General features: G+C 46.0%; 2 non-coding genes across 2 annotated transcripts; both read right to left on the bottom strand.

Moving 5' to 3' along the window:
* Nucleotides 1-3311: 3311 nt before the first annotated feature.
* On the bottom strand, nt 3312-3530 carry LOC127587553 (small nucleolar RNA U3). Its single transcript, XR_007958792.1, has one exon. It is a non-coding gene; the product is annotated as a small nucleolar RNA U3 (small nucleolar RNA).
* Nucleotides 3531-7357: 3827 nt separating this feature from the next.
* Nucleotides 7358-7431, bottom strand: trnan-guu (transfer RNA asparagine (anticodon GUU)). The gene has a single exon. It is a non-coding gene; the product is annotated as a tRNA-Asn (tRNA).
* Between the last annotated feature and the right edge of the window lie 11926 nt (nt 7432-19357).

Genomic DNA, 19357 nt, shown 5'->3' with positions numbered 1-19357 from the left:
GCCATCGCTTCCGGGAGTTCTATTCGAATCAAAGAAACAGACGGAGCCAGTCAGCTCCTCCAGGGTCAGTGGCTAGTCCAGACTCTCCCGCTTGCTGTCATCTAAAACCTCCTTGGTGGAGGACAGGAAGTTCTGGGAGGCGATGTTGTCTGTGGCCTTTTTGTCATACAGACTGGCAAAGAAGGATCTGCAGATTCTTAATATGTCCGTCGCGAGGATGCTACTGAGCCGTCCTCTTCCTTAAGGCTGTGGATTACAGAGCTCCCCCTGTGCACCTTTTGGAAGTAGAAACGTGAGCACGTCTCATTCTGCTCCACGGAGCGAACCCTGGTTCGGAAGATAATCTTGAAGGACTCGGAGGCGTGGAGATGGGCTTGCAGGCTCTTTGCCTCTTGGAGTTCCTCCCTCACATCCACCCCCCTCGACTGCAGAAGGACGAGTTGCTGCAGGTATGTATGGAGTTGGCACCGTTCCCTCTGACTCTTTCTTGCTTTCTGGACCCCTCTGCGGATGAAGAACCTCTTGATGTTCTCCTTTGTCGCTTCCCACCAGTGCACAGGGGAATCAAAGAGGGGCTTCAGCGTTCTCCAATCTGCGTAATCCCTCTTTAGTTCCTCAGTGCTCTCTAGGGTCAGCAGTTTGACGTTCAACTTCCACGTCCCCCTGCCTGCCTTCAGGTCCTCCTGCAGGTGACAGGAGACCCGAAGAAGACGGTGCTTAAAGAAAAACAGCGGCGTGACGTCGGTGGATCTGACCGTGATTGGCTACGACACGAAGCGGAATTCGATCCGGGACCAGGCTGAACCGTCCGAACTCGACCAGGTGTGTTGTGGCTGTGCTCCGCCTGCAGGGGTTATGAAGGCGTCGCGCAACTTGGCATCTTTGACCGTTTTCATCAGCAGGGGCCATTCAATCTGCTGTCGGCGCTGCCGGATCGTCCAGCCGCATCGATGATGCAGTTCAAGTCACCGGCCAGAAAGACCGGCCGGGACGTCGCCAGCAGCGGTGGGAGCTGTTACAGGACTGCCAGCCGCTCTCTCCGCACGGGCGAGGCGTACACGTGAATTAACCGGAGCGTAGTGTTCCGGTACATCACATCTGCCACAAGGAGCCGCCCCCCCCCCCCACCTCTCTGACCTCGGTGATTGAGAAGTTGCCCCCTCGACATCAAAATCCTCAGGCCAGAAGCGCGACAATCATTGCCCCCCGACCACACCGACAGTCCGTGGGACCATCATCGCGACCACCTCCGATAGTTGCGGAGGTGTGGTAGCCCGCACTCTTGTAAGAAAGTCACACCTGCCTTTACCTTGGCAAGGAATTGCAAGGCGTTAACACATCGTGCAGTGCCCTTCATACTGTGGACGTTTCGAGATGCCAGTTTTATCTCCATGGTTCTTTTGTTCAGTTCCAGTTACACAGTCCATTTTCATTTGTCCTGGGCCATCATGCCCACAGCTTTAGTGAACTGCCTCACCGACTCCGACCTCAGATATTGCGAGTGATCTCCCCCTGGGTGTGGGGTCCCTTGTGGCGAGGCTGGTGGTGCCGCTGGGGGCGGGGGTGGATCCGTCTGTGCCCCTGTTCCTTTCACTGGTGGTTCAGAATCTTTCGTCTCCCGGTGCTGGGTTGCATCGGATGCGGTGCTGCTCCCGGCCTCCCAGAGCTGGGGGGACGATGGCCTCTGTGCTGCTCCCGTGTGCCCGGAGCTGGGGGTCGGCGGCAGGGTTGTTCCCTCACTTGTTCCTGTCTGTTGGTTCTCTTCCATGTTCTCCCCTCCAATTAGCTCTTCCTCTGCCTCCGTCGTCGGCTTCTGCTGTTTCCTTCCTCCTCCGACGAGGGGAGGTTGCTGGTGTCCAGCTGTTGCATTACTCTTTTCTTTCCAGTACCCTTGTTTTTCCGTCACCCATTGTCTCTTGGGTGGTGTCTTTTGCGCCTTCTTTCTCTTCACAAGTCTGCCATTCCCTTTCCTGTCCCTCCCCAACTCCCTCTGCCATTGACTCCTCCTCTTGGGAAGGCGATGAGAGTTCACGGCTGGGGGTTGGGAGTTCGAGACGGTCGGGCTGTCCTCACCCCCCCCCCCCGGTCTCGGTCTCATCTGGGGCCACTGTACTGGTGGGGGGGGGGGTGTCAGTGTCCCTCGGGGTGTTGTTGGTGCTGACTCCGTCTCTTATTGCCTGTGCGCAGTTACAGACCTGTTTTGGGCAGGCCCTGTAGAGGTGGCCTGCTTCCCCGCAGAAGTTGCAACATTTGCTCTCTTGACAGTCCTTTGGTGACCTTCCTGCTTGCACTTCTTGTAGATGACTGCGCTGCACTGGGCCGACAGGTGTCTGGGTTTGTTGCAGTTAGGACACACCCTGGGTTGTCCAGTGTACACTATGTATCCACTGTTCCCTCTGATGGCGAACACGGAGGGGAGGGGGGAATGGACGATGCATCCATTTACTTCAACTCTCAACTTGGCCTTCACCTGCCACTTGCTGGTCCAGATCCCAAACAGGTCCTTGATGTCGACACAGCTTCCCTCTCCCTCTACGTATCGAGCCAGGAAGGTGAGGACGTTCACCACGGGCACATGTGGGGTAAACATGTGCACCGTTACCACACATTCCTTTTGGGTGGGGAGGGTGAAGAGTGGCTGCACCTTCAGCAGTGATAGCGGAGCTTCGTTCCCCTTCTCCCGAAAGTCCTGCAGCAGCTTCTGCCATCCTGTCGGGTGCTTGAAGGCAACGTCGAAGTATCCGTTACCTGAGAAGCCCTGGAGGCAGTAGATGTCCTTAGCTTTAAACTTGCACGTATCCAGCAAGACTTTCCTGATGACGAGGTCCCTTGTGCAATGGTTCCCATCGCTGAGGTCCTTCACCTTCACTCTGATGGTATTTCGGATCCCTCCTCCCGAGGTGCTCGTCGCTGCCGCCATCCTGATGTGGTTGCTGAACAGAGGAGTTAGACTGGTTTCCCAATCAGCGTTAGGATCCTCCTCTGTGTCAGGTGGTTAAGCTCTCATCAGGCGGCTGCTTGATGGCGAAGAGTCCTCGATATCTTCCCTTCAATGCTGTTGTCTGCAGAGATCTGCCACGATCCAGCACGAATCCGTCCTGCGAGTACCGCCTTGCTGATCTCAGTCTCTCCCCTACTACGTAAGTAACCAGGTAACCCCTGCGCCAAATACAGCACCCCTGAGGGCACACCGCACCAAATAGATCCAGGAACGACCCTCTCCACGCAAATAATTAGAGTTATATAGAACATAAATAAAACACGACATCAAAATTTATCACCTTTCTTTTTTCCCCACAAAATAAAGATCAACCACTCAGACAGCGTTTCTTCCCTCCACAACTCTCGCAGTGAGAGAAGGGAAAGGTCATCAATGCCCGCAAACCATCGGATAAAACAAAGCTTGTGGACAACTTCGCGCTCAGGGAAAAAACGCCACAGCTCCTCTTCCTGGTTGCTGAGACCGAACCTTTCAGTGCAAAATTTCTCTAGTCACAGACGATAAAAATCATCCTTAAAAGTATAGCCTTGCCTCTCACCTCCCGCTGCGCAGCTATCCATCCACAACAAAACACCTTTAACATACGGTTGGTCTCGCTCCTTTCCTCGGCTATTCACAGGCCCGAGAAGGAATGGAATATGTTATAATAATAATCTCCTTTCATCTTTTCTGATCGAGTTAATAGGGAGAAAATCGTAATTTCTGTTGTGTAAAATTACCCAGAATGCGCGAATATTTGCACATATTGGCAACCAGATCCAACCACCGATCTGCTCCTCGATCAGAAAGTATTACAGTAAATTCCTGGAAAAAATATTTTTTCAACAGACACGAAAAGCAAGAGACAAGCGTTCTCTCATTTGCTCACGTACCTTCGGTCCATCATGTCCGTGCTAACCATCAAGTACTAATCTAGACTAATCTTACTTCCCAGCAGTTAGTCTTTTGCCTTCAGTGCCCTGGCGACTCAAGGGCTCGTCTGCATACCTGTCAAACCACGCGAGAGTCCCTGCTTCCAGCACCCACCCACGGGGTGGGTTCTAGGTTCCAGCCACCCTCTTCGTGAGGAAGTTCTTCCTCTGATGCTCTCTCGTTTTAGACTCCCCTGCAACGGGGGACCGTTTCCTGTTATCAACGCCTCTGATAATGTGAGATAACTCTCCGAGGTCCGCGTCACCCTCCTACGCTCCATGGCAAACAACCCCAGTCGATCCAGTCTCTGCTCGTTACTGAAACGCTCCACCTCAGACAACATTCTGCTGATTATCCCTGTGGTCACCGGGAATATCCCCATTTTTTAGATGACCGGATACCCCATTTCCTTGCACAAATTTACGGTGCGTATGTGTGAAAGAAGTTTCAATCAATCTTGCATTGAATTGCGGCAAATTGGTGGGCAGTGAATTGTTTAAAGGAATGCCAGAAGCCGGTTTCGATCGATCGACTTCTGGGTTATGGACCCAGCACGCTCCCGCTGCGCCACTCTGCTGTTGATTCAGCATTGTCTCACCTTGTGTGTTGTGAATGTCGCTCATTCCCTTCCTTCATCTTTCTTTGTCATTTTCTTTACCGACATCATATCGTTTCCCTCGCTGACTTCTCTTTCTTTCCCGACCTATTTTCCTTCTGTCTCTCTTCCCGTCTCTTGTCTTCCTTTCTTTGTTCCTTACCTCCTGCCCACCCGGTTACTTAGCCTGTGCTTGCTGTGCTCCGTCCCATTCGGATACACTTTCCCGACATTTCAGTAATGAACGTGTTTAACATTATTTATTGGACCCTCAGTTTCCGCGGTCCTTCTGTCGGACATTCGGTTTATCTTCCTCTGTGTCTCCTCCGCCTTGTCTCTCTTTTTCTCCAGGATGTTCTTTGTGTCAAACTTTAATGTAGCGAACAGCGGAAAACGTCTGACCTGCAGACGGAGCTGACGCGAGGAACATTTTATTTCCCCCCTGGGGTATTTTGCACTTCGTGATGTTTTCACCTACACCTGGGTGGGTCATTTTATCCAATCCTGAAGTCCCATTGCCTTCTCGGTCCTATTGATCTGGTCAAATAAATGTCAGATTTCCGTCCGTGCTGAAGAGCCAGCAGCTCACTCTGTCCCTTTGTGAAACTGAACTGTTGACTTTGCAAAGAGATCAGGTGCGGAATTTCTTTTATTTTTATTATTGTAGGTCCGTACCTCAAATGCAACAATCTCTTTACCGGGATTTAATTGTTGCAATAATTCCCAGAGCAACACGACGGCAGAAGACAGTGACAGATGGGGAGCAGCGGGGCGCCGCAGGGTCCAGTTTACTTACCTGGCTGGGGAGTGACGGGAATCGTAAGGCTGTTTTCCCGGGCTGAATCCAACCACCCCCTTCGTGGTTGTTCCTCGGTTACCCTCTAGTTTTAGACTCTGCTACGTACGGGCGAAAGTTACCTTCTACCTCTCCCATAATTTTGTACACCCGCGAAGCCTCCATACTCCAAGGGTCATGAACACAGTCCATCAGGTTTTCCCCCATAACTGAAGCGCTCCATTCCAGACAACACGCTAGTGAATGTCTCCAGCACCCACTCCTTTGTCCTGTCATGTCCTGTGCTCCACGGGAACGTGCTCATTTTTATCCCTGATCTGTCCCCAGTGTACTGTGTGTTTGCGTTAGTGAATTCAGATCCCCCCCCCCCCCTCCGCTGTAAAATGCGCTGTTGGAGAACCGTTGTCAACACGAAGACAAATAGCAGAGGACGGTTTCGATCCATCGACCTCTGGGTTATGGGCCCAGCGCGCTGGCGCTGCGCCACACTGCTGTTGGGGAAACGTCTTGTTATGTTGCTTTGTTGTGGATGTTGCTTATCCCCTTCGTTCTTTTTGTTTGCCATTTTCTGCCCCTACATCATATCCTTTCCCTTGCTGATCTCTTTCTCTTCTGACTTATTCCTTCTTTCTTTCTTACACATTTCCCTTTCTCTGCATGTTTCTAACTTTCTGTCACAACCGGTTATTATCTCTGAGCGCTCTTTGCTACGACCCAGTCAGACACCTGGTTCCCGACATATCAGCAACGAGTGTTACATTATTTATTTGACCCACTGTCTGCAATGCTGTCGTTTGTGGTATCGGTAACGTTCCAAGGCCAAGTGAGCGTCTTCCATGCAGGCGACAGTCTGGTAAAACTACCGGTGACAGTGCTTTGTTCAGATTGTGAGAGAATGAGGCATAACGTGTGTGTGCAATATTGGAGGTGATTTCTCCCTGTCCGCTCTAAGCCGCTTGGGATTTCACAGTCCAAATTGGATTTCTCTGAGAATTTTCTCCCACTGTTCAAAATTCACGGTCACCAGCGTGGAGATGCCGGGGATTGAACCCGGGACCTCAAACATGCGAAACATGTGCTCTCCCACTGAGTTTACATCCCCGACACAAGTGAGCAGCTTCAGAAGTAAACTCCCGTGTCTATACCGCTGAGCACAGAACAGAGACATTTAAACACAGAGAATAGCAGCTGGCACAAGTCATTAGGCCCTTGAAACCTGCTCCACTATTCAGTGCGATCATTTTTGATAATCCAAGTTCAATCCCCTGTTCCACTCTCTCCCCACACCCCGTCATAACCTCTGAGGGCAGAATTCATTTAAACTCAATCTGAACGATCAACGACATGCCAAAAGCAAATGGAATTGGCAGCATTTTCGCCATTAGACAAGGCAAGTCGGTTAGTTCAAAGGACGTGGCCCCTTCGATGACGTGTATCTGCAAATATTCTGTCCGTTTCTCAGGGGTGAGGGGAGAGACAGCGCGGGTGAGGAGAAGGGCAGTGCTGTTCCGCGGCGCACCCATCATGGTATTGTATATCTTAAGGCAAATGTAAGTCCTGGCTCGAGTTTTCGATTTCAGGTGGTTTATATTTGTTTAAGAAACGTTGGGAAAGCGGAGAATGAAGGGAATATTTCCACAATACATAACGCCGCAGGTCAGCTTCAAATAAAAACAACAGGGAACGGTGGAAACACTCAGCAGGTCGGTGGGGAGAAATTTCAAGTTAACGTTTCAGGTCTCTGACCTGTCATCGGATCGGTTCAGATTCAAAATCAATTATCACAGGTTCAATGACAAATAATGATACCACATCAGTCGCGACAAGCCCTGAAGCTCAAAACACAGTCGGATGAGTTCCAAGGACGTTGCTTTATGAAACTCGTATGTTCAGGTAATAGGTAAGTGGGACATCGGGGGTCCCGGGCTTGAGACCCCGCAGGGAGGGCTCCCACTGAGCCCAGTGAGACAGCTGCAGGGAGCACCCGCCTCTGGACAGCTCCGTGTTACCTAGCTGACAAGGACACACACAGCAAAAGCTGCCGTATCGCCAGCGTCCCTGGGTGGGCTCGAACCACCAACCTTTCGGTTAACAGCCGAACGCGCTGACCGATTGTGCCACAGACACACCCTGAAGGAAGTGGGATTAAATGGTCCATTCCCGGGTCGCGAGGCGGTGACCAGAGACCAGTGCTGGGAGCCGACTTTTCATAATCAGCATCAATGGTTTGAATCGGAAGCTACGGGCAATATAAAACAGAAAATAGTGGATCGCTCAATTCCACAGACTCTGGAACGACTGAGGATATCACCCCATTGAGTGACCGTATGTTTTAAATGGTCTTGACCAGTTATAGATCTTCCCACATGTGGGAAATTTCGATCCACTTCTGCCCTTCAAATACACCCAAGGATTCGATATGTTTTCATGAATTAACCTCGATATGCTGAGCTTCAGTTCTGTTGGAGCCAGAGCCGCCCTCACATTCCGACTCACAACCACACAGAGTGCTGGCCAGAACAATACACAGTCAGTTCATTGCAGACCTGTCCAACACTCTCACACGGTGCCAGGCTGGAAGCTACATTATCTATCAATAGCGCAGCATTCGATGAATAAATTATGCTCTGATACATATTGGGGCAGCGATAGTGTGGGTAGTCGGGACATCTTACCCTTTATAGTGGGTGAAAAATCCGACAACAAGGGGTAGGTTCTGAGTAAAATGTTCAGAATGGATCTGCTGGATATTTTCATTCACACGGAATGAGGATCGAATCTGAACGCTGTCAAACATTGAACATTTAACCATACGAGAAGGAGAATGGCCAAGGCATCGAAGGTTACAGATTGAGTGTTTATCAATGGGATTAGTGCAGATGGATAACTAATGGCCTGCATGGACATTATGAGCCGAACGGCCTGTATCTGAGCTGCGTGACTCTGTGACACTCGATGTACTGCTCAAGCATAACCAACATTATTCAACTGACACTGTGCATAATGAATTTTAGAAACAGCCAGAGGTAGCTAATTATAGCTGTGCAAAATGTAGTTTGAGAAAGAAATGTAGATATTTGTACATAGCGAGTCAATGCTAGAATTATGGAATTATGCCAGAAGCAAGAAATTCTATGAACCCCACGCTGTCAAACTATTCCAGAGACTGACAGGTACAGAATGAACCCCACACTCTTACAATGTACCAGAGACTGACTGGTTCAGAACGAAGTGCACACTCTCACATTTGTTACGAACGAGCAACAAAAGAAACACACCGAGTCATGTACAAGTGTGAAAAACTATTTTATCAATAACTACTCATGAGAATAAGAAAAATAAAAGTAAAATTGTTAGAAATAAAAATGGTACATCTTAAACATTAACCCCAAAGACTAAACTCGAAGCGTGTGAGTGGCAAATTCCCAAACTCCAAGCCCAGGAATAGTTCTCAAAGTTCAGGTCAGCAAGCCGTAAGTTGAAACGTGAGCAAAGGCTTCTTCAAAATCACCATTGACTGAAGACAAAACTTACGAAGTGTTACGGACTCAGTGAATGTCCCTTTCATATAGAGAGAGTGTGTGTGTTGGGGGGGGGGGCGTGCTTACGTCAATAGAAGATAAAGGACATAATGACGTTGTTGAAGAAGCAGAAGAAGAAGAAGAGAGAGAGAAGGGACAGAGACACAAGCCTGCTAGTTTTCTGTATCGATGGATGAGAAACAATAACTGTGTCTGCCACAGAAATCCATGTATGGAAATTGGAAGTAATCCGGTGGAGTTCACTTTGTTGCTGATCTGTAGAAGGAAACAGGTATTTGTGTGTGGACGACCACGATTCGGATGCTTTTCGAGGTGAGGAAGTCACTACCGAGTAAACACTGAAGTGTCGTTTGGGTTCCATCGTGGAACATTTGGATTTCGTATTTACTCTCTCTATGTTTCTTTACGTCTACGTCTTATCTTCAGACAACGGTGGTTGTTGAAGAAGCCCTTGCTCATGTTTCACCTTATGGTTTGCGGAACTGAACTTTAAGAACCATTCCCAAACTTGCCACACACACACGAAGAGTTTAGTTTTCGGGGTTAACGTTCAAAGTTTAACATTTTTGAATTCTAACATACTAATATTTTTACTTTTATTTTACGTATTATCATAAGTAGTAATTAATAAAATAGTTTTTAAAACTGAATCATGCTCAGTGTGTTTCTTTTGTTGCTGGTTCGTGACAAAATTGGGGGATCGTCCGGGATCCAACCCAAAGATTAACGAGTGTCGTCTGGGATCGTTCCCCAGATTGACGAGATTCGTTCGGGATTCAATCCAAAGATTGTTGATGGAGGTCTGATAAATTCTTTTTAATTGGCTTGTGTGCGTGTGTGGAAACCAGCAGCAATGGATATTAAGGCATTTTTGGAGTCACCAACCCAAAAGGGATTTGAGGTGGCGAAAAAGGATGATCTGATAAAGATTGCTACAAAGCTAAACCTTACAGAAGTAAAGCAGTCTACGAGAAAGGCAGATATTCAGAGACTGATAGCTGGCCATTATGTGGAAAAGAAGGTGTTTGAGAAGGAAGTGTTAAAACAGCTTCCTGGCAGTGAAATAGCAATTTCTGAGGCACAGGTGCAGCTGGCAAAGATAGAGGCTGAACGAGAGCAAAGGAAATTAGAGGCTGAACGAGAGATAACTCGGATGAATATAGAGGCTGATCTAGCAATGAAGCAGATGGAATTGAACAGGATGGAGCTGGATAGTGAGGAGAAGGAGAAATAGAGGCAGCATGATTTACAAATGATGCTAAAGAGTGTGGAATCTGATTCTGATTATGGTTTTTCAGCCAGCGGAAGGGTTCGATTAGTCCCTCCTTTTGAGGAAGATCAGGTTGATCAGTATTTCCAACATTTTGAAAAGGTTGCTGTGAGTTCAAACTGGCCAAAGGAAGGATGGGCTCTTATGTTACAGAGTGTAATTAAAAGTAAAGCTCAAAAAACTTATTCTGCTTTGTCTGTTGAGGATTCAGCTGATTATACCAAGGTAAAACAAGCTGTGTTGAAGGTCTATGAATTGGTACCTGAAGCTTATAGACAAAAATTTAGAGACTTGAGGGAATCTGCAGATTAGACATATGGAATTTGCCAATAGACATAGAATATGTTTTGAACGATAGTACATGGCTAAAAATGTAGATGGGGATTTTGATAAATTGAAAGAATTAATATTAGTGGAAGACTTTAAAAGATGTGTTCCAGCTGAATTAACAACATAGTTAAATGAAAAAGCAGTGGAAACTTTACAAGAAACTGCTAAGTTGGCAGATGATTATGCTTTAACCCATAAATCCAAATGGGGACAACCTAAAACCTTTCAAAAGAGTTACAAGGACAATCCAGGTAAACCGGAGATTAAATTGGGAGGTAATCAAAAAGGAAAGGAAAGGAAAGTGGAGAAACCTGTTGAGCGGACTTGTTATTACTGTAAGAAACCTGGCCATGTGATATCTAATTGTGCCCTTTTGAAGAAAACGAAGGAAGCTGTGCCCAATGCTTGCTTTCAGGCAAATAAAAATCAAAAAGGTTTAGGAGATGCTGTTAAAGATCAGTCCTTGCAAGAGGTAAAAGCGGAAAAGTTGGAGGAGGTGAGAAAGGAATTCCGTTCTTATGTATCAGAGGGTTTGTTTCACTGAATGATAAGTCACCCCAGGTGCTAGTGAAAATTCTTAGAGATACTGGGGCTTGTCAATCTCTCTTGCTGGACAGTGTTTTAAAGTTTGGTGAAGAAAGTGACACTGGTGAGGTAAATCTAGTGCGAGGCGTTACAGATGACACCATATCTGTCGCTTTACACAGGGTGATTTTAAAGTCAAAATTCGTAGAAGGACCTGTCGAGATAGGGATAAGACCTAGGTTACCAGTGGAAGGAGTTTCTTTGTTATTGGGAAATGACCTTGCAGATGGAGAAATTGTTCCTGTGGTACGGTTAACAACCAAACCAAGGATTGATGAGTCTGAGAATGATCCAGATGTTTATCCATCATGTGCGGTGACTCGAGCTAGAGCTAGAGAATTAGCCAAGACAGACAGTCCAGTGCAGTCTGATGTGGTTCCTTGTGACGGTCCTAAACAGGAAGAAAATTATGATGCCTTATCTGAGACTTTTCTGTCTTCACTGGAGTATCAACATCCTTATAGTGAGCCTGAATTTAAAGATTTGTCTTTGTCGAGGAATTAGTTTATGGTGAAACAGACAAAGGACCCTGAGTTGACAGAATTGAAAGAAAAAGCACTCTCATGTGAGGAGATTGAAAAAGTGCCAATTGGATATTATGTCAAAAATGGAGAGTTAATGAGGAAATGGAGACCTCCTCATGTTCCTGTTGATAAGGAATGGGAAGTTATTCATCAGCTTGTTGTTCCAAAAGTTTATAGGGATGAGATTTTAAACCTGGCCCATAGTATGGCTTTGGGTGGTCATTTTGGTGTGAATAAAACTGTAGGGAAGATCTTGAAACAATTCTATTGGCCTGGTTTGTGAAAAGATGTGGTGATGTTTTGTCGAACCTGTCATACATGTCAGATGGTAGGTAAACCCATTCAAAAACCCCCTGTGGCTCCGTTGAAACCAATTCCTGCTTTTGGTGAACCCTTTTCGAAGGTGATTGTGGACTGTGTTGGCCCATTACCAAAGCCTAAGACTGGAAATCAGTATTTGTTAACCATCATGTGTGCCACTTCTAGATTTCCAGAGGCAATACCCCTTAGAAATATTAAGGCCAAGACGGTTTCATTTCTCTTTTAAAATTTTTTACCTTGTTTGGTTTACCCAAAAGAAATCCAATCTGATCAAGGTAGTAATTTTATGTCAAATGGTTTTCAACAACTAGTCTATGAGCTGGGAGCAAAGCAGATTGTATCATCTGCATATCACCCAGAATCTCAAGGAGCTCTGTAGAGATTTCATTCTACTCTCAAAAATATGCTGAAGACTTATTGCTTTGAAAACACAAAGGATTGGGAAGAAGGTATTCATTTACTTTTGTTTTCCATTAGAGATTCAATCCAAGAGTCAATAGGATTTAGACCGTTTGAGCTTGTATTTGAACATAGGGTGAGAGGACCTTTTGGAGTTGTTAAGAGAGCAATGGGTTAATGAAGAAGTGCACTTGAGTCTGTTGGACTATGTCCAAAAATTTAAAACTCGGTTGGAGAGAATCTGCCAGCTAGCGAGAGAGAATTTGAAAACAAGCCAGATAAGAATGAAGACATATTTTTATAGACGTGCTCGGCTTAGGACATTTGCAGTGGGGCAAAAGGTGTTGGTAATTTTCGCTAGCCAAAATAATCCATTGCAATCTCGTTTTTCTGGACCCTATGTTATTCAATCTCGAGTGACTGATTTAACATATATAATCAAAACACCAGATAGACGCAAGAAAACACAACTCTGTCATGTAAATATGCTAGAAGCCTTATTATGAGAAGGATTCAGTTGTGGCCTTGGTGGGTGATGTGAAGGTTGTTTCTAGAATGCCTGATGTTGATGTTGAGGAAGGCCAATTTAGACCAAATATTGTTCCATCGAAACTAAAAAACCAAAATATCCTGGAGAACCTTGAAACAAAGTTGGACCATTTACAAGTTTCACAAAAACAACAGATGAGAGAATTAATTTTAAAATTTAAAAATATATTCCCAGATGTTCCAAACAGAACATCGATAATTACCCATGATGTTGATGTTGGGGATGCAAAACCAATCAACCAACACCCATATCGAATGAATGTGGAAAAAAGTAAACTTGTTGATCAGGAGATAAAACACATATTGGAAAATGATATTATAAGACATTCTACTTCAAACTGGAGTTTAATTTTCCAAGAGTTTGATCTCATGATAACTCACATTAAAGGTAAAGATAATGTGATTGCTGAATGTCTTTCCCGATGTTAAATGGGAAACATGTATCTGTACTAATCTGTTATTCTGTAATTGTGTAGCAGGATAATTCTTAACATTACTAACTGTATTCGCGGTTAAATTTTTCTTGGGAAAAATTATTTTTAGGTGGGAGGTGTTATGGACTCAGTGAATGTCCTTTAAGATATAGTGTGTGTGTATATGTGTGTGTGGGGCGTGCTTACGTCAATAGAAGAAAAAGGACGTAATGACGTTGTTGAAGAAGCAGAAGAAGAAGAGAGAAGGGAGAGAGAAGGGAGAGAGACACAAGCCTGTTAGTATTCTCTATCGATGGATGAGAAACAATAACTGTGTCTGCCACTGAAATCCATGTATGGAAGTTGGAAGTAATCCGGTGGTTCACTTTGTTGCTGACCTGTAGAAGGAAACAGGTATTTGTGTGTGGACGACCACGATTCGGATGCTTTTCGGGGTGAGGAAGTCACTACCGAGTAAACACTGAAGTGTCGTTTGGGTTTCATGGTGGAACATTTGGATTTCGTATTTACTCTCTCTATGTTTCTTTACGTCTACGTCTTATCTTCAGACAACTGTGGTTGTTGAAGAAGACCTTGCTCATGTTTCACCTTATGGTTTGCGGAACTGATCTTTAAGAACCATTCCCGAACTTGGAGTTTGGGACTTTGCCACACACACACGAAGAGTTTAGTTTTTGGGGTTAACGTTCAAGGTTTAACATTTTTGAATTCTAACATACTAACATTTTTACTTCTATTTTTCGTATCATCGTAAGTAGTGATTAATAAAATAGTTTTTAACACTGAATCATGCTCAAAGTGTTTCTTTTGTTGCTGGTTCGTGACAAGAGAAAATAGAGATATTATGAAATCCAAATATTCCACGATAGAACCCATACAACACCTCAATCACCGATGATCTCCATTCCTCTGTTCCAAATATCTGCCACCCCGAAAGGCTCTCGAATCGTGGCCGTCAACACACGTACCTGTCTCCCTCTACAGGTTAACGACAAAGTGGACTCCACCGGATTATTCCAAAAATCCATACGTGGATTGTAGTGACAGACACAGTTATTGTTTTCCATCCATCGATAGAGACGAGCAGGGTGGTCTCTTTCTCTCTGTCTCTGTTTCTGTCTCTGTCTCTGTCTCCGTCTCTGTCTCTGTCTCTGTCTCTGTCTCTGTCTCTCTCTTCTCCTCTGACTGACCCCGAATGTCTGCTCCACCAACGTCATTACGTCCTTATCTTCTGTAGAGTCATCACAAAACACACACACACACACACACACACACACACACCCACACACACACACACACACACACACACACACACACACACACACACACACACACACACGCAACTCTATCTTAAAGGGACATTCCCCAATAGTAACCTAGTCCGTAACACATTTTACAAGGGACTGACATGTACAAAATGAATCAGAATCAGAGTCAGAAATAGGTTTATTCTCACTGACATATGTCGTGAAATTAGTTGTTTTCCGGCGGTAGTAGAATACAAGACATAAAGACATTACATTACTTTTAGAATACCACACGCTCACACTGTACCTGAGACTGACAGGTACAGAATGAACCCAAACTCTCACACTGTACCTGAGACTGACAAGAACAGAACGAACCCCATACTCTCATACTGTACCAGAGACTGACAGGTACAGAATGAACCTCACACTCTCACACTGTACTTGAGACTGACAGGTACAGATTGAACCCCACACTCTCATACTGTACCAGAGACTGACAGGTACAGATATAATGTTCCTCTATTCTTAAGCGCATTGAACTGTTATTTTCCCTCTTTATTTTGCTCTCTGTCAGACTCCGACACCCTTTGAGTGTTCTCTTTGTATTGATTGGCTTGAATTCTGTCACAAATGTCTGTTACTGTTTCAACGTGGCACTTTGATTCTTCCAACCCCTCTTATATTAGAGGGATGACTTACTCCATGTCTCACTCTGTATCCTCCCGTTTATTTATTTGTTTGAATGTTTGTAATGCATATGCGTGTTTCTTTATGCGTGTTTATGTGTACCAGCGTGCCGACTTTATGTGTTTGCATTAGCAACTGTGTGTGAATTCGTGGAGTATGTGTCTGTCTATGTGCAGCTGTGTATGTGTGTCAAAATTGTTTGGAAGTGCGTTCTCATTTTGCGTGTGTGTTCTCTGTGTGTGTCTCTTGTGTGTGTCCTGTGTGTATGTGTATGTGTCTCCTTTGTGTGTGTGTGTGTGTGTGTGTGTGTGTGTGTCCTGTGTGTGTGTGGGTGGGGAGCCTTTGTGTGTGTGTGTGTGTGTGTGTGTGTGTGTGTGTGTGTGTGTGTGTGTGTGTGTTTGCATACGGTGGGGTTGCATGAGGCTGTAAGTTTCAGCGCCACCATTTGGTTTGCCGTCTTTGCCGGTGCTTCTCTCTGTCTGTGTGCGTGACAATGGGTTTCCACCTGGTGTTGTGGCGGTGTACGCGGGCCATTGTGGGTTGTGTTACTGAGGGTGGGTGTGGTGGATGTGTGTGGAACACGGGCGTTGTTCTGAGCGGGATTCTAGTCTGTGCTCTGCAGAAATCAACAGAAAAACACCGGCATTCTATTCCACAAATACACAACAGCAAGGTCACATTTGAAATCTTTTCTTCCCTCTGTTACGAAATGGATCCTGAAAGGAGGTCAGTTCAGAAAACGTCGCTTGTCCCAGAATCCAGAGGTCGATGAACAAAACCTTCCTGTGCTCTGTGTTCTCTCATTACCAATTTAACCTGGAGCCCACCCGGCAAATCACTTTCATTCCCTCACCGGCAAAACCTCCGACTGCTGGAAACTGGCCCCAAACTTGCGCCCCCTACTGGTAACCATTTAACCATTCCTGCAGCGCCGCCTCTGCGCCATCGGACCAACACTTCACCACAGCGATATTGGGTAAATGGTCACAGCGAGGAGACAAGGAGCAGGAGCTGACATATGTCCACACAATGAAATAGGTACACGGCAGGGAATATCTTGAAACAACATTACTTTTCAGTGCAGAGACATTTATCCAATCGGCAGTCCTTGCAGAGTGGTTAAAATGTTCAGATATCAGACACCCAGTTTAATATAAAATTATGCGCACTGCTTGAAAAATCCTGAAGCAGCGTTGTATATTTAAAACAGTAGTGAATATCGGTACAAAGGAAACTTGTAGATACATGGGGACTGAACAAGGAGGTGATGGCGAACAGGATCTGCGCTGTACTGGACAGGGAAGCGGTGTTTTGTTTCTGTTACCATTTACTGAGGCTGGAAGTTGGGTGAGAGGCCATGATGAAGCTGAAGAACTGAAAGAAGGAAGGGCACAGTTCTGATTGGGGAAACTACAGCGTCAGAAGAGGGGCTTCAGTTTGTGTCGCTGGATTCACTGCTCACTGAGGAGAGATCGGCTACATACATAGATGCATAAGCTGTCTATAGAATCGTCTGAAAACTATTTATGAAGCCGCTAACTGACAAAGATCAGTCTTGTGTGATTAAAGATACCGCCTTTATTTCCACCAGGGACAATACTGAGGCAATGCCGAGCATTTTGATGTCTGTGTGTTAATCTGTCCCTATATTTCCGACAGAGGCAATGGTGTTGTTGCAATGTGTTTATTCAAATGAGTGTAAAACGTGCACTGGTTTGCGTATAACCGTGTCACCGGAGACTGATCCTCTGTATACATCAGACCCCATTGGAGAAGGTCAGCTGAGATTATCTGTCGGAACTGAGGATTCCGGAGCTACAGAAGTCACAGCTTCTCACTGAAATGGAATATCCAGTAATATGGCGAATAGAAGACATTTACTATTCTGTTGTTTCAGCCTTGGAAATCCGGGTAAACCGTTGTCTTAGCTGACGCTGGTGGAAATTGATGTCTAATTGCAATGCTAAGAATGATTTCTCTAGCTGATTGTTTGCACAGCCACCTGTCCAGTCCCTGCATTTCAATGAATGGACTGGAGGCACAAGAGACTGTGGATTCTGGGATCTGGAACAAAAAGCAAACTGCGGGAACTTAGCCAGTCGAACAATGGTAGAGCAGAAAGGTTCTCGGACAGCGTCTGGGTTACGGACAGAAATCAGATTATCGGCAGGTAGCAATAGTTGTGAAAAGGTCAATGTTGTAGAACCGAGCCATTGTGGAATATGTTCTTTTTTAATAAACGGAAATTCAGTGACTGAGTATGCGACAGATTATGAGAATTCACTGAAACCTTCTGGGCGTCAGGGGCGCATAGTAGTTATCAATTTTTGTAAAATGCGGTTCGATTATACCTATATCTGAAACTGTCCAAACGGCAGACCACTTCAGAGAGCTTGCTGCTGTCGGCTGAAATTCCTCCCCCCCCCACGCCCCCCGCCCCCCGCTCCCCACCTCGCTGAGGGATTCAGTGGTAGACGACTGTCTGGCTGTGAGGTTGGGTCAGACCGCACTGAACCTGATGCAATCGGCCGTGCTTTATGTTGTAAAACCTAAAACATGGCAGATGAGGGAATGTGAAAAAAGCAGGAAGTTCTGAAAGCACACAGACCGGCAAGTAGCGTGTATGGAAAGAGGAACCAGTTAACTCTTCGAGTCTGAGCCGTTTGCAGAACAATTCAGGGGAATGGTCTCTGTTCCGAAACATTAACTGGTTTCTGTTTCTTCAGAACTGCTTCTTTGGCGCCGTGTTTCCAGAACTTCCTGTTTTTGTTTTGTCCTGATGTTGATATATCGGTAACAGGGAGCGCCGGGATATTTGGTAATTGGTACATGGAACACTGCCGCCATACATTCCATTCACGACGAGATTGGTATGGTGACGGAAAGGCTGATCCATGCCTTCATGCTTCTGAGGAAACAGACACACAGATAGTACTTCCCTGCCATCGCAGATTACCGTCAACAGTGAGCAATACTTATGCAGATCTGACCCAGTTTATATGACGCCGTACACCACTTCTCTGCCTTTACTACCTCGTTCGGTCCTTCGTATGACACAGGGGCCAGTTTCCACCGCTCGATGCAGCAACGAAATTGAGTTATCACCAGATCGTCTTAAACTGCTGCGTTGGCTACGGGACTGATCAGCAATTCCTCTACTTCCCTTTGTTTCTCTTGCAGCTAACTTGGTGGCGATTGTGATCCGGTCCCGAGGAAAGTGCGGACTCTCCAAATGTGTCACTCGCTAACTGATGGGAATGGCAGCTACGATCTCCTGTTTCTTTTTATCTCGGACCCCCTGCTGAGGTAGACTGCTTTGATTTCTTTTCCGCGATCATTCCTGCTCTTCATTTCCATGTGCAGTCTCGGTCTGTGGCTGGGTTTTGGAAGCACCGCAGTCTCCGTCTGGCTGACGGTCGCTTTCGCCTTCGATCGATTGTAGCCATTTGTTATGTGAAGCTGAAAGCAAAATATTGCAGAAAGAGAACAGCGGCTGTGGCTATCGGGACAGTGGATCTGCTGGGTTGTTCAGAGAGTGTCCCGTGGTATTTTACACAGAAGCCGAGAAAAATAACTGATAATGTTCTCTGGGGTGGTTCCACTAAACCGATCTACAAGCCACCCCCGCTTGGGCGGAATGTGAGATGTTTCACCGCATTTTAACCCCCTGTTTCCCCTTTTTTCTGTATTTTTTGCTCAATGTCCTGACGGTCAGATGGATTTTAGAGCCGGTAGAGTCCGAAGGGGGCTCCGGGGCCGCAGCAATAGAGAGAATAACAAGGACCCGGAGATGCAGAACCGACGGAAATCCATCGTTTTACTCTTCAGTATAACCAGCAGTTTCATATTGTTGTGGGTAACACAGGCGGTGTTTCACATCTATCAGCGAATTTCAAGGAATTACAACAATTCTGTCATTGATCCCCATTGTATCACGGAACACACCGCGACGATGCTGCAGCTCCTGACTTCCTGCACCAACACGTGCATTTACGCCATGACCCAGAGCAAATTCCGACAGGAGCTGAAGATGAAATACCCGTGCAATCGGATTATTAAAAGCATTACATTATGGAAATAAACTGTGCAAAACAGTTTAAGCAAATCTACCTCAATGCTCCCTTACCAACATTTCCCACTCGAAAGAAAGTGGAAATCACGA

This window comes from Pristis pectinata, chromosome 40 (assembly GCF_009764475.1).
Source record: "Pristis pectinata isolate sPriPec2 chromosome 40, sPriPec2.1.pri, whole genome shotgun sequence".
Classification (NCBI taxonomy): domain Eukaryota; kingdom Metazoa; phylum Chordata; class Chondrichthyes; order Rhinopristiformes; family Pristidae; genus Pristis; species Pristis pectinata.
The sequence above is the reverse complement of the archived record's forward strand: the minus strand, read 5'-3'. Positions and strand labels throughout refer to the sequence as shown.